This window comes from Ursus arctos, unplaced genomic scaffold, assembly GCF_023065955.2.
Source record: "Ursus arctos isolate Adak ecotype North America unplaced genomic scaffold, UrsArc2.0 scaffold_9, whole genome shotgun sequence".
NCBI classification, from domain to species: domain Eukaryota; kingdom Metazoa; phylum Chordata; class Mammalia; order Carnivora; family Ursidae; genus Ursus; species Ursus arctos.
In genome coordinates, this window is record NW_026623111.1 from 61,962,153 (window position 1) to 61,975,887 (window position 13,735).

General features: G+C 37.3%; 1 pseudogene; it reads left to right on the forward strand.

The window, feature by feature from the left end:
* Nucleotides 1-2,747: 2,747 nt before the first annotated feature.
* Nucleotides 2,748-3,106, forward strand: LOC113263043 (60S ribosomal protein L31-like; annotated as a pseudogene).
* The last annotated feature ends 10,629 nt before the right edge of the window (nt 3,107-13,735 follow it).

A 13,735-nucleotide genomic window follows, 5' to 3' on the forward strand; every position in this document is an offset into this window, starting at 1 on the left:
TCAACAAAATATTAGCCAATTGAATATAACAATGTATAAAAATAATTATATACCACAAACAAGTAGGATTTATTCCAGGCATGCAAATCTAGTTCAATATTCTAAAATCTATGTAATACATCACATCAACATGCTAAAAAATAAAAATCATATGAGCATCTATTTAGATGCAGAAAAAAACTTGACAAAATCCAGCACTGGTTCATGATAAAAACTCTAAATAAACTAGGAATAGAGAATTCCTCAACTTGATAAAGAACATCTATAAAATCCTAGAGCTAACATCCTACTTTGATGGTGAAAAACTCAAAACTTTCCACTAAGATCAGGTCCAAGGCAAAGATAGCTTCTCACACCACTCTTTTTCAACATCATACTAGAAGTTTTACCAAGTGCAATAAGACAAGAAAAAAGAAAGAAAAGGAATACAGGTTGGGAAGAAAGACATAAAAATATCTTTGTTCACAAATGACATGATTGTCCATGCAAAACATCTGAAAAAGCAACAACAACAACAACCCCTCCAGGAACTAATAAGTGATCATAACAAGGTTTCAGGATACAAGGTTAAGGCCATTAACTTCCCTATATGCCAGCAATAAACAAATGAAATTTGAAATTAAAAACACAACGCCATTTACACCAACACCAAACATGAAATACTTAGGCAATAAATCTTTTAAAATATGTATAAAATCTATATGAAGAGAACTATAGAAGTTTGATGAGTGAAATAAAAAAACTAAAATGGAGAGATAGTCCATGTTCATATTGAGGAAGACGCAAGATTCAGTTCTTCCCAACCTAGTCTGTACATTCATTCGATACAATCCCAAACAAAATCCTAGCAAGTTATTTTGTGGGCATCAACTAATTCTAAAATTTATATGGAGAGACAAAAGACCCAGACTCGTCAACACAATACTGAAAAAGAAGAACAAAGTTGGATGACTAATACTACCTGACTTCAGTTGGGTCCAATCAGAACTAAAATTTGCATTTGCTATAACAAGAGCCTCCACCTAAAGAAGGCCTGTCTGAGAGTGAAGCCAAACACAGCAGAGGGAGCAAAAAGTAAAAAAGAAAAGAAAAGAAAAGAAAAGAAAAGAAAAGAAAAGAAAAGAAAAGAAAAGAAAAGAAAAGAAAAGAAAAGAAAAAAGAAAAGACAAAGAAAAAGAGAAAGAGAAAGAGAAAAAAGAAAGACAAGCTTCTTAAACATTACTTGAGTCTTGGACTTTACAGTTACATGAACTAATGTGCTGGGAGATTTCATTTTGTTTTGTTTTGGGTTTGATTTTGGGGTTTTTTTTTGGTTGTTGTTGGGTTTTTTTTGTTTTTGTTTTTTTGTTTTTGTTTTTTTTTTTTTTTTTGCTTTTTGCTTAACCTAGTTTGAGTTGGATTTTTCTATCATTAACAACAGAAAGAGTATTGCCTGATATAGGCCTTTATGTAGTCAACTAATATTACTAGGTCCTAGAGATACAATAATAAAAAAGACACTATTTCTGTCCTCAGAAAGTTGAGAGTCTAGATGAAAAGATAAGAAAGTAAACTGTATATTAAGTGCTGAGACAAGAGAAGTTCAAGAAACTGTTTGAGTACATATAAGTTCTAGATAGCATCAGTTCTCAGCATCAGGGGAAAACTAGATTATCACTAAGATGTTCATTTGATATGGGTAGTAAAAACTGGATGGAGTATAACCTTGTTAAAACTTGGTGGAAAGGCTGGTTGGAACTCCAGGAAATCAATGGCCCAGCCATTCACTGGGATTCAGAAACTAAGTTCCCCTCTGATGGGAAGATAATAGTTAAAAACAAAAACAACAACAACAAAAAAAACAAAACCACCAAAACAAACTAACAAAAACCTATTTACAAGGTCTAGGACCAATTTAGCAAAGTAGGCTCAAAACACTGAGTTTTAGGGGCACCTGGGTGGTGCAGTCAGTCAAGCACTGACACTTGGTTTTGGCTCATGTCATGATCTCTGGGTTGCGAAATCAAGCCCCAGGTCAGGCTCTGTGTTCAGCACTGAGTCTGCTTAGAGTTTCTCTCTCTTTCTCCCTCCGTCCCTCCCCACCATGCTCTAGCTCTCTCTCTTTCTCGCTCTAAAATAAATAAAATAAAATAAAACTTAAAATAATGCAGTGAGTTTTAGGTAGGGAAAACTTAGGACAGTTTTCTCATTAGACATCCTCAGTTCTAAAGTCCCTTCAGTCAGAAGACTTAGGCATATGGCAGGAGAAAAGAGAAAAAAGAAAAAAGGGGGGAAGTCATGTCAGTTTCACATTCTAACCTTTACCAAGCTCATATTTCCCCCTTTATGATAGCACTAAGAAGGGGTAAGATTTACTATAAAGCTATAGTAATCAAGACAGTGTGGTATTGGTAAAAGAACAGACAAATAGATCAATGGAACAGAATAGAGAGTATATAAATAGCTCCTTATAAATAGAAAAAAAGAGAAAGGGCAATACATGGAGCAAAGATATTCTCTTCAAGGGAGACCTGGGTGGCTCAGTCGGTTAAGCGTCTGCCTTCAGCTCAGGTCATAATCTCAGGGTCCTGGGATCAAACCCCATGTCCAGCTCTCTGCTCAGCAGGGAGTCTGCTCCTTCCTCTGTGCTCTTCCTCTCTCTCCCTCTCTCTCTCTCTCTCAAATAAATAAATAAAGTCTTTAAAAAAAGAAAAAAAGACACTCTCTTCAATAAATGGTGCTGAGCATTCCAACCAGGACCTGGCAGAATGGCTCCCACAAAGAAGGGTGGAAAGAAGAAGAGCCATTCTGCCATTGAAGAGGTACGACCAGAGAATACACCATCAACATTCACAAGCACATCCATGGAATGTGTTTCAAGAATCGTGTTCCTCAGGCACTCAAAGAGACCCAGAAATTTGCCATGAAGGAGATGGGAACTCCAGATGTGTGCAACGACACCATGTTCAACAAAGCTGTCTGGGCCAAAAGAATAAGGAACGTTCCATACCGTATCCATGTGCAGTTGTTCAGAAAACATAATGAGGATGAAGATTCACCAAACAAGCTCCATATGTTGGCTACTTATATACTTGTCACCACTTTCAAAAATCTACAATTAATGTAGATGAGAACTAACCACTGATTGTCAAGCAAAGGTATAAAACTATTTTAAAAATGGTGCTGAAACAACTGGACATCTACATGAAAAAAAAAATTAATCCAGACACAGAATTTACACACATCATACAAATTAACTCAAAATGGATCATAGACGTAATGTAACATCTAAAACTATAAATACCCTAGAAGTCAACATAAGAGAAAACCTACATGCCCTTGGGTGGGGAGCAATGACTTTTTAGGTCCAACACCAAAGGCACAATCCATGAAAGAAATAATTGATAAGCCGGACTTTATCAAAATTAAAAGCTTGAGCTCTGCAAAAGGCAATGCCAAGGAAATGAAAAGACAGGCCACAGAGTGAGAGAAAATATTTTCAAAAGACAGATCTTGTAAAGGACTATTATCCAAAATATATAAAGAACCCTTAAAATTTAAGAATAAAAAAACAAACAACCCAATTAAAAAATGGTCCAAAGATCTTACCAGATACTCCTCATGAAAAAAGATATACAGATGGCAAATAATCTTATGAAAAGATGCTTCACATCATATGTCATTAGGGAAATGTAAATTAAGACAACAAGATACCATTATACACCTATTTGAACGGTCAAAATCCAGAACATTGACAACACCAAATGCTGGCAAAGATGCGGAGCAATAGGAACTCATTGCTGTGGAAACGCAAAGTGACACAGCCACTCTGGTGATTTCTTACAAAACTAAACACACTTTTATTATAAGACGCATCAGTAGTGCTTCCTGGTATTTACCCAAGGGAGTTGAAGATCATATCCACACAAAAAATACATGTTGATGTTTATAGCTGCTTTATTCATAAATGCCAAAACTTGGAAGCAACCAAGTTGTCCTTCAGCAGATGAATGGGTAAATAAACTGTGGTACACCCAGACAATGGAATATTACTCGGTACTAAAAAGAAATGAGCGATCTCACCATGAATAGTTATGGAGGAAGCTTACCTGCATATTACTAAGTGAAGAAGCCAATCTAAAAAGGCTATACATACTATATGATTTTAACAAATAACATTCTGGAAAAGGCAAAAACTATGGAGACAATAAAAAGATCAGTGTTACCCGGGGTTGGGAGGAGGGGGGAGGAATGAATAGGTAGAGCACAGAGAATGTTTAGGGTATCATACTCTGTGACCATTATGATGTACACATGTCATTATCCATTTGTCCAAACCCACTGAATGTACAACACCAAGAGTGAACCTTAATTTAACTATGGACTTTGGGTGATTATGATGTGTCAGTGCAGGTTCAGCAGTTAAAACAAAGGTAGCACTCTGGTGGGGGATATTGATAAAGAGGGAGGCTGTGCCCAGGAGGGCAGAGGTATATGGCAAACCTCTATACCTTCCCTTCGATTTTTCCATAAAAAAAAAGTCTTAGTTAAAAAATAAAATAAATAAAGACTAAAGAAAGTGGAATATAATTAGGGTGGTGATTAAGAATACTGGTTATAGGGGCACCTGGGTGGCTCAGCTGTTAAGCGTCTGCCTTCGCCTCAGGTCATGATCCTGGGGTCCTGGGATCGAGCCCCACATCGGGCTCCCTGCTCCACTGGGAGCCTGCTTCTCCCTCTTACACTCCCCTTGCTTGTGTTCCCTCTCTCGCTGTCTCTCTGTCAAATAAATAAATAAAATTAAAAAAAAAAAAGAATACCAGTTATGGAGCTGGACTGACTCTGTTCACACTACAGCTTTACCACTCACTAGCTTTGTGAACTAGAGAACAGTGTTTAAAACAGTATCAGTTTCCTCATCTATAAAGGGGGTTGATAGGGGCACCTGCCTCAGAGGGTTGTTGGGATGAATAAGGTAACACATGGAAAGCACTGTAAGCAATGCCTGGAACACAGTAAGTGTTCAGTAAGTGTAGCTGTGGTTATTACCATCTAGACTATTCGGGTCATCGCAGTAATTGTTAGATTCCTTAAATTATTAGTATTTAGAATTTCTGCCAGCTCCTGAATAACTACAAATCCAATAATTAGAAAACTCTTACTAGAGATGCCCAATATATTTGTCAGTGATATTGAATGTTACTATCTCACTAAGAATGTGCTAATGAAAATTCAGCAAAACAAGTCTTTTAACAACTTTTACAAATGTGCTGCAAACACCCAGAAAAAAAAAAAAGCTAACCACATTTTGTACTTAATTTAATGTATCTATTTTAGAATATCTAGGCACCATCTTAGAGGCAGGACCTCCCATTTAAAATACTAGGAGAGGTGCCGGGTTTGGCGGGGGAACTCAAAGGCCCATGTGTTAAATGTGTTTCCATACATTTCACAGAGAGCTGACCCCAGGTCCCAGCATGTGTGTCTAACTGTCTCAGTTACCTGAAAGTAAACAAAGTGGAAAACTAGTCCTGCCTATTGAACCAACACAAAAGTTCCGATCAAAAAGATCTCCTCATCAGATGTTCATATATTCAGAAGTTTACCACATCCCCTAACGTGTTGACATGTTTACCATGATTTGCTAAGAGGCAGGGGAGACTTTTTTCCACTTAACAGGAGGCTTCGACCATCAGGCTCCTAAAGGGTTTTAGCAGTTCAAACAGGTGAGTGACAAACATGATTACAATCAACAAGAAATGGAGGCGAAATCTGCATCTTCTCCTTCCCACCCCCCCTTATGAAATATCTCACATTAAATTGCCAAAATGATGAACTTTAGGAAATACTCACAGCCCAGCAACACTCACATTTTCAAGCTGTTATTAACAACTAGTCAGACACCTAATAATATTCCCTTGCTTTGTGTGACTCAAAGACGGGAGAACCTGAGCACTTTCCTTTTCGCCATCACAGGACGCTGTCATCGTATAGTAGGCGGGGGCACGAAAGGGGGATTCATGATGTGAAAGACCACTATCTGATACTATAGAAAAGGAATTGGACCACAGTTAAGAGAACATGGCTTTGCCATTTAAAAAATGAAAACAATGGTCTTTCACACATGAGTACGACTTTCCATAAATTTTTCACACACACTACCTCTTACAATCTTCCCCGGGATCTAAAGGAAGGTTAACCTCTAAAATAATCTCTAAAAAAAAATCTCTAGGGCTAACACTCCTGATGATCCTAGGAACAAAGAACCTGAAATCTCAAGGAACAGTATGTATGGTCATGGAATCTTTGTCAAGCCTGGTGATTGCATTACCTTTGCTGAAATATTTTTATATACCTTCTCTCTATTTAAGGAGCACAATGCTCTCAGAGGACATGTCAGGTTTGCTAAAATGTAACCTTTGTTTTCTGTAAATGATTTCCCTTAACTCTCAAGTTTGTTTTAAGGGAAAATTTAGTCTTCCTAATTCAAGGTGGCTCAGTCATTCCCAGATGTGCCTCAATCTCTTTGGATTTAAAAGATCTATTATTTCATGGTTTTCTTTTTTCCCTCCCCTCAAGGATAATCTAAATTCTATGAGGTTTACAGTATGTCTCCAGCATCAGGCCAAGACCATCTATGAAGTGTGCATCCTCAGTCTTCATTTGGCCAATGATGAGTGTTTTGTTCACTCTGTCTTTGGGTGCACGTGCACACTTGATGCCTGTCCTGTTTTTGACAAGCCTGTCCTGTCACAGCCTCCAGATATTAGCGGATAAACTATTTGCCCCTTTTGGGATTACTGACTTATGTTTAGCTCTTGTCTCTCCCACTAGCGTGCCATGGGGCTCTGAGAGGTTGTTCTTGAATCAAGTGATCAGATATCTATCTTTTCCAGCATTTCCAATCCACCTCTCAGGCATGATGCTGGACTTGGGGCCTCTCTAAGCTTTGCAGTTTGGAGGTGGAACCCCATGGAACTCCACCATGGTACCATCTGCTCTGGAATCCCCACAGACTTGATCAGACTTTTGCTTTCCCCCTGAGGTTTAGACTACCCAAAATGTAAGTAAGCAGAGCCCTTTCTGGCCACCACTAAAGCTTACTAGTAGGGCCATCTCAGATTCTCACCTTCCCACCAGCTGATCACACTTTCATCTCCCTTTAAGTGATAAAAAAAAAAAAAAAAAAAAAAAGCCTGATCCTACATCACCCTGTGGTTTTGCCAGCTCAACGTACTAGTATTTGGCACACAGTAACCACCAAACGCAAGTAGCCAAGTAAGCCTAAGGAAGTCCCACAAAAAACATGTACACATCCTTAGAGTTTTGGCCAAATGAGTAATTTTAGTTGAAATTACTTGATTACAAGTTTAGAGAGTATGGTAGGCTGAATAATGGCCCACCAAAATATCCAGGTCATAATCACCAGAACTTGTGACTATTACCTTATATGTAAAAAGCAACTTTGCATTTGTGATTTGCTTAAGAATCTTGAGATAAGAGATTATCCTGGATTATTCAGGTAAATATGAAAAAGGCAAGGAAATGGATTCTCCCCTCAGAGCCTCCATAAAGAATCAGCCCTACTGACACCTTGACTTTAGCCCCAGAAGACTCATTTTGTCTTTCTGATCTCCAGGACGATAGCGTAATAAATATGTGTTGTTTTAAACCACTAAATTTAAGATAATTTGTTATAGCAGCAATAAGAAAATTAATAAAGAGGCTATGAAACAAAAATCATGGCATTATCACTTTGAAAAATAATTTAGTAGTTTATTACAAATTTAAACACATATTTACTATATGATCCAATAAATCCACTCCTAGGTACTTGCTTAAGAAAAATGAAAACATGGGATGCCTGGGTGGCTCAGTCGGTGAAGCGTCTGCCTTCAGCTCAGGTCATGATCCCGGGGTCCTGGATCGAGTCCCACATGGGGCTCCCTGTTCAGCAGGGGGCCTACTTCTCCCTCTGCCTGCCGCTCCCCCTGCTTGTGCTCTCTCTCTCTCTGACAAATAAATAAATAAAATCTTTAAAAAAGAAAAATGAAAACATAGTCTTGTACACAAGTATTCATAGCATGTTTAACAATACCTTAAAACAAATAACAGCCCATCAACAGGTGAATGTATAAACAAAATTATGATGTATTCATATAAAGGAATACTATAACATAGCCATAAAAAGAAAGGAACTGCTGATACTCACAACAACATGGATGAATCTCTCAAACATTATGCTGGAGGAAGCCTGGAACAAAAAAAGTACATACTATGTAATTCCACTTCCATAAGTTCTATAAAAAGTAAAATTTATCTATAGTGATAGAAGTCAAATCAGTGGTTGCCTGGGTATGCGGGGGCCTTGGCTGTAGAGGAGCATAAAGTGGGGTGAAGGAAAAGTTTTACGATTTGATTGTGGTGGCGGATCTATGTGTGTGTAAATGCAACAAAACGTGTAAATAGGGCTCTATTCAAGACGTTAAAAAATGTAAGTCCAGATTAGAGTCCTAAATCCATGTGGATTCTAAATTTTTCATACAATTTCCAGAAAATAGCCCTGAGAAATTACAGGAATAAATTTTAAGTGATATAATTGCAAGTCTTTAGATGCCATTCAAGATATAAAAAACACAAAAAGGTTACTGCTTTAATGAGTATCTTTTTTTTTGGAGAGATATTGTTCCTTTGAAGAAGCCTTATATTTTAAGTTAAACCATGTGAAATTAGCCTCCATGTAGGTTAAAAAACTTGAATGTCAGCAATTTCATAGGATTCCACCTAATGAAAAGCCAATTTTTCAACCAGCTTCACTTAATAGCCAAGTACTAAAAAATAACTGAGTAAGATATTCACTCTTTTCTTACTAAGTAAAAAAGTTACAACCTTGAGTGAATATCCTCTTTCAATGTATGCTTTAAAAATTACAATAGAATGACTGTTATTGTTTTATTCTCTGTCAATTGAATTTCAAATACAGTATATATTTTTAAAAGTACTTTTTTATACAAAATGCTGTCGGTTTAAAACACCCTGCATATATTTACATTCCAAATCAGTGTCACTTTCATCATATGTTACCATGGTGGAGTGTTTCTTCTGTAATGCATTTAAAAAAAAAAAAAGAGCAAAAGCAGGGTATTCTTAAGCAAACAGACTTTGACAAGCTGCTCTGCAAGCTTAGGTGCTTGTGTTTGATTACTTCAGGTATCTATAATTATCTAAAAGGCCATCTAGAGATAAGCAATTTCAATCCAATTCAGGTCAGTCCTTCAAGTCTTCACTTTAGTTACTGGTTAAAATAATGGTCTTGCTATGTTTGGAAGCTACTGTTCTGTGAGTGAGTTGGGATGATGGGGAGAAGATCATACACCTGTCAGCCTGGGGTGAGGAGAGTTCTGGGGGAAGCCTGTAACGCTTTCATCTTTTCTTCTTGCTTTCTCCATCAATTGGGCTAAAAATAATAAAATTTAGATGGACTGTCTCGATCTTTTTGGAAGAACATATACTGAAAGCATAGTACTAGGAATCTTTCTCTTTTGTATAGAAGGGGCTGAAATAAGTTTGGAATCAGGAAAAAAGAAGTTTTGTGAAAGAAGAATATAGAATGATTTATCTTATTAAGATAGAGGATCTGGGGCCTGGAGGAAAGTCCTATTCAATCTGCTTTTCGTTACCAAGTGATACCTCAATCGCTGAAAATGAAACAAAGAAAGATGCTACTACCACCAGAATATGTATTCCCCCTCTCCAGATACTTAGGATGTATCCAAAACACATTTTCTTCCATTCTTAAACTCAGAAAAGAATATGAAAGTGCCATTAATATTTTGACCTTAAATTTTTTTCTGAAAGATCTTCGATCTTTGGGAACCCCAGATAGCACTTCATAGAATTTGCAGAATGTTTCTCCACAAAGCAATTAATTCCTTTCCCTCACGTATCAAGTCCCTCCCAATCTTCTTGTTCCCATTATTTAACTGTTCTTCTCTTCCCAGTAAGCCCAAACTTCCAAAGCCACTAAAAACTCAAATTAACAAAAGATAATATACAGTTCTTCAGTGTGTTTTTATATTTTTGCTGGTGTAGCCAAGTCCACATATAATCCAATGACTGAAAATAACTATGTTTGGGGATGAGGAGACATACTCCAAATACTTCTTTTCTGAAATGAAAATAAAACCCTCTTGAATTGTTTGTTTCTCCTTAAACAGTCATACTTTTAACCTTCTGTTTGCCAGATGGTACAACCAAATATCCACTTAATATGAACGTGGTACCTACATAGGTTAGTTTGAGTCATATCAGGAAGAAAAATAGGAATGTCATTTCTCGGCTTTCAAAAAAAAGTATGTTCTTTATTTTCTCCTCATTTGTCTGACTCTGAGACAGTGAATACTGATTATAAAAGACACATTGGTGCACCCAACTTCAGTCCATTTCATCCATCTGGGTAGAGAAAGTGTGACAGGCGTGCGTGGGTGTGGATGTGTGTTGTGAGAATGTATAAGCAGGAATGCAGGCTTGAGAGAGCGAGAAAGTGAGAGCAAGAAAATGGACTGTGAAAATGTAAGTCTACCCCAAATCCTGATTAACAAGTCTGCTATTTAATCTTCATTTATCTTAACTCATTTTGTAGTCAGGGCACATGGGCGTCATTTTTCCCAAGGAAGCTTTCTCTGATTAGAAATACAGAACCAACAGAACTGTGGGCTATTATTTTAAATGCTTCCCTGGTTCTTATCTTTTGGATGCCTGTCAGTAAATACAGATACAAATGGAAAGGTCCTAAGTGTAATAACTGAAAGTATAGAAGTCAAATGGTCACACTGGTAATGGGGCTGATAAACCCAGAGCTGCAAGCTTCCTATAGACAGTGCTTCGCTGGCAGACTCTAATACTAGCCTTGAACTGAACCTACTTTCATTAACTTTGCCTTTTGAATTCTTTTCCCTCCTAAACTCCCACTGTTAGCCCTATTTTGGCTTTGCCCCTTGAGTTATCTCTCATCTTCTGCTTATTGTCTCTAACTTCTCAACCTCTAATATTCTTTTCTTCTTAAACTCCTATTATCACTAATGTCAGCTACTATAACTTCTCTTACTTTTTGTTTTTATAAACTCTAAGGTTTCTTTTTCTCTACAAATGTACACTTCTTAAAAGCTTATTATTAATGGACAATTTAATTATTTTTATAAAGTATATGATATTGCAAGACCCTCCTTGGATTAGCTTTTTTTCTCATTTAGGGAGAGTACATGGAGCTAATAAGCTTAGAAAGATACTGAGAGAAAAATGGCCAGCAACCCTGGATGGTGGTAACAGTAACTGCTGCTGTCTTTAAGTATTTGTAGGTGATTTTTACAAAATCCTTTACATTAATCTTATTTAAGTCTCACAGCTAAGCATTATTATAGTCCCATTTTTATGAAGAAAGAACAAGACTTAGAAAAGTTTAGCCCCTTGCTCAAGGTCACCCAAGTAACAAGTGGAAGAACAGGGCCTGAACCCAGGCCTTCTCCGCCCAAATCCCATATTCTTTCCAACATAAAACCTGGGCTGAGCAGAACAAGTCTTAAAAGTAAAGGTATACCACAAACACAAGTTAAATTAAAGGGGATTCCTATGAAATAGAGGCGTCTATTTAATGTCTTTATTTTGGAAAGCTTGCATAAATTATGTTTCATTAATCTCAGCCCCCCGCCTTAGTTTATTTTTTTTAAGATTTTTATTTATTTATTTGAGAGAGAGAGAGAGCACAAGCAGGGGGGGAGGCAGACGGAGAGGGAGAGCAGGATCACCACTGAGCAGGGAGCCCAAGGCGGGGCTCCATTCCAGGACCCTGAGATCATGACCTGAGCTGAAGGCAGACGCTTAACCATCTGAGCCACCCGGGGGCCCTCACCCTTAGTTTAGATGTCAGCTGACCCAAAGGTCAAATCAGGCCTGGTGCCTGTTTGGGGAAGTAAAGTTTCATAGGAACAAATAGCCTCACCTAACTTTTTACGTATTGTCGAGGGCTGTCTTTGTGCTACAAGAGCGAGGCTGACCAATAACAACAAGGACCACATGATCCAGGAAGCCTAAAATGTTTCTTACCTGGACCTTTTCAAAAAATATTTGTTGACCGCCTCTTAGATCATTTTTTACTATCATTAATCCTTAAAAATTGGGTAGACTAATGAGAACAGATTGTGGCCAACAAAGTATAATTTTCTTAGAAGTAGACTGTGTCTATGCATGGCTATCACGTTAACCATTCTAAGATTGTCTTTGAATATTATCAAGTGCCAGTCACACTGCGTTGACTGATTTACACCAGGGTACTCTTGATTAGCTACTGAAAATCAACAGTACCCAAACGAGTAAGGTTGTGGTCCAGTATTTTTAAACCCATGAACTCAAATCATAAAGAAATTCCTGAGTTTCCACGTTGTTTTGGCAGGGAGTTTGCTAATATGGGCTGGTCTCCCCCAGATGAGAATTCATTGATTCGCTTAAGAAAGAAAAATGTTGAGAAATGTTTCTGTTTTATAAAAATTAAATCTGTTAGATGTTCACTGCCTTGTCTCAATAGTAACTAAACAATATGATGTGACAGATGTTTGAGAAACTCATGTACTAATTATACATCTCCATTTTTAACTTCTCAACTCATGAAACTATTGGTCCTGAGAAGCTGCCTTTTTTTTTTCCTGCCTCTGATGGATACCAAAGGATAGGTAATAAATAAGAATGCATATATACATACTGATATTCAGCTTAAAGCTAGAAATAAATCCACAATCATCATTTCCCCCTTAAATAACAACTTAAATGCACATTACAAGAGTTCATTCCATTCTTTTTGGAAATTCTACTTTCATCAAGAACTCTCTCTCCAGGAAATGAGTTTCATAAATCCACTCTCTGTCGAAACTATCAATTAAAAATGCCTCTTTTTTTGTCTTTGTTTTGCCTCCTTTAAGAGAGTTAGCCAGTTTTCACATACAAAATAGAATCGTTAAATATTTTGGAGGTCTTGGCTCTATTTTCTCTCAAACTTTGCCATTCTATATTGGAGTTTATATCTTTTAAATCTACACTTACAGGGTACCCTTGCCGTTCTTCTTGGTTGTTTCAGATGTCTTACCCTTTAGTGCTTTTTTTTTCGGTAAAGTCTTGAATATAGTGATCAGAACTATGAATAACAGGTATATCTGCATGATGATTTTCTGTAAGAAGAGGATACAATGTTTTGTTTTCTTCTCTTCACTTCCTGGTGATTGTCAGAATGTTTATCTGTCTTTAATGAACCCATCACTGTCTTCAGAGAAGAGTCTACAATGATCCCAGATTTGTAATGGATAACTCCAAGCCCATTACTCTGCAGGTATACTTTGGACTATTTTCTTCCTAAATGCAATGGCTCATTATCTTATGGCTCAATTTTCTGTCCACTAACGCAACTCCATGAGGTCTTCAGGCAGTTTATCCCCATCAGCTTGGCACTTCATTAACTAGAGGAGCTTAGGGTCATTGGCAACTTGGAAATTTCACTGTGAACACTTTCTTTTCCACATCGTTCATAAAGATGTTAATAAGACCAGCCTCTGAACCAATCCCTAATGCTAAGTGGTTAAATAGATCATCAAAATAAAACAGTTTGTGGTGACGAATTAAACCCTACATTTGTTATTACAGTACAAAAGGTGGTTTTGACTCAATGTGCTTTAGAAGACAGATGAATAAAATCAACCGGTGTAGAAGTGAA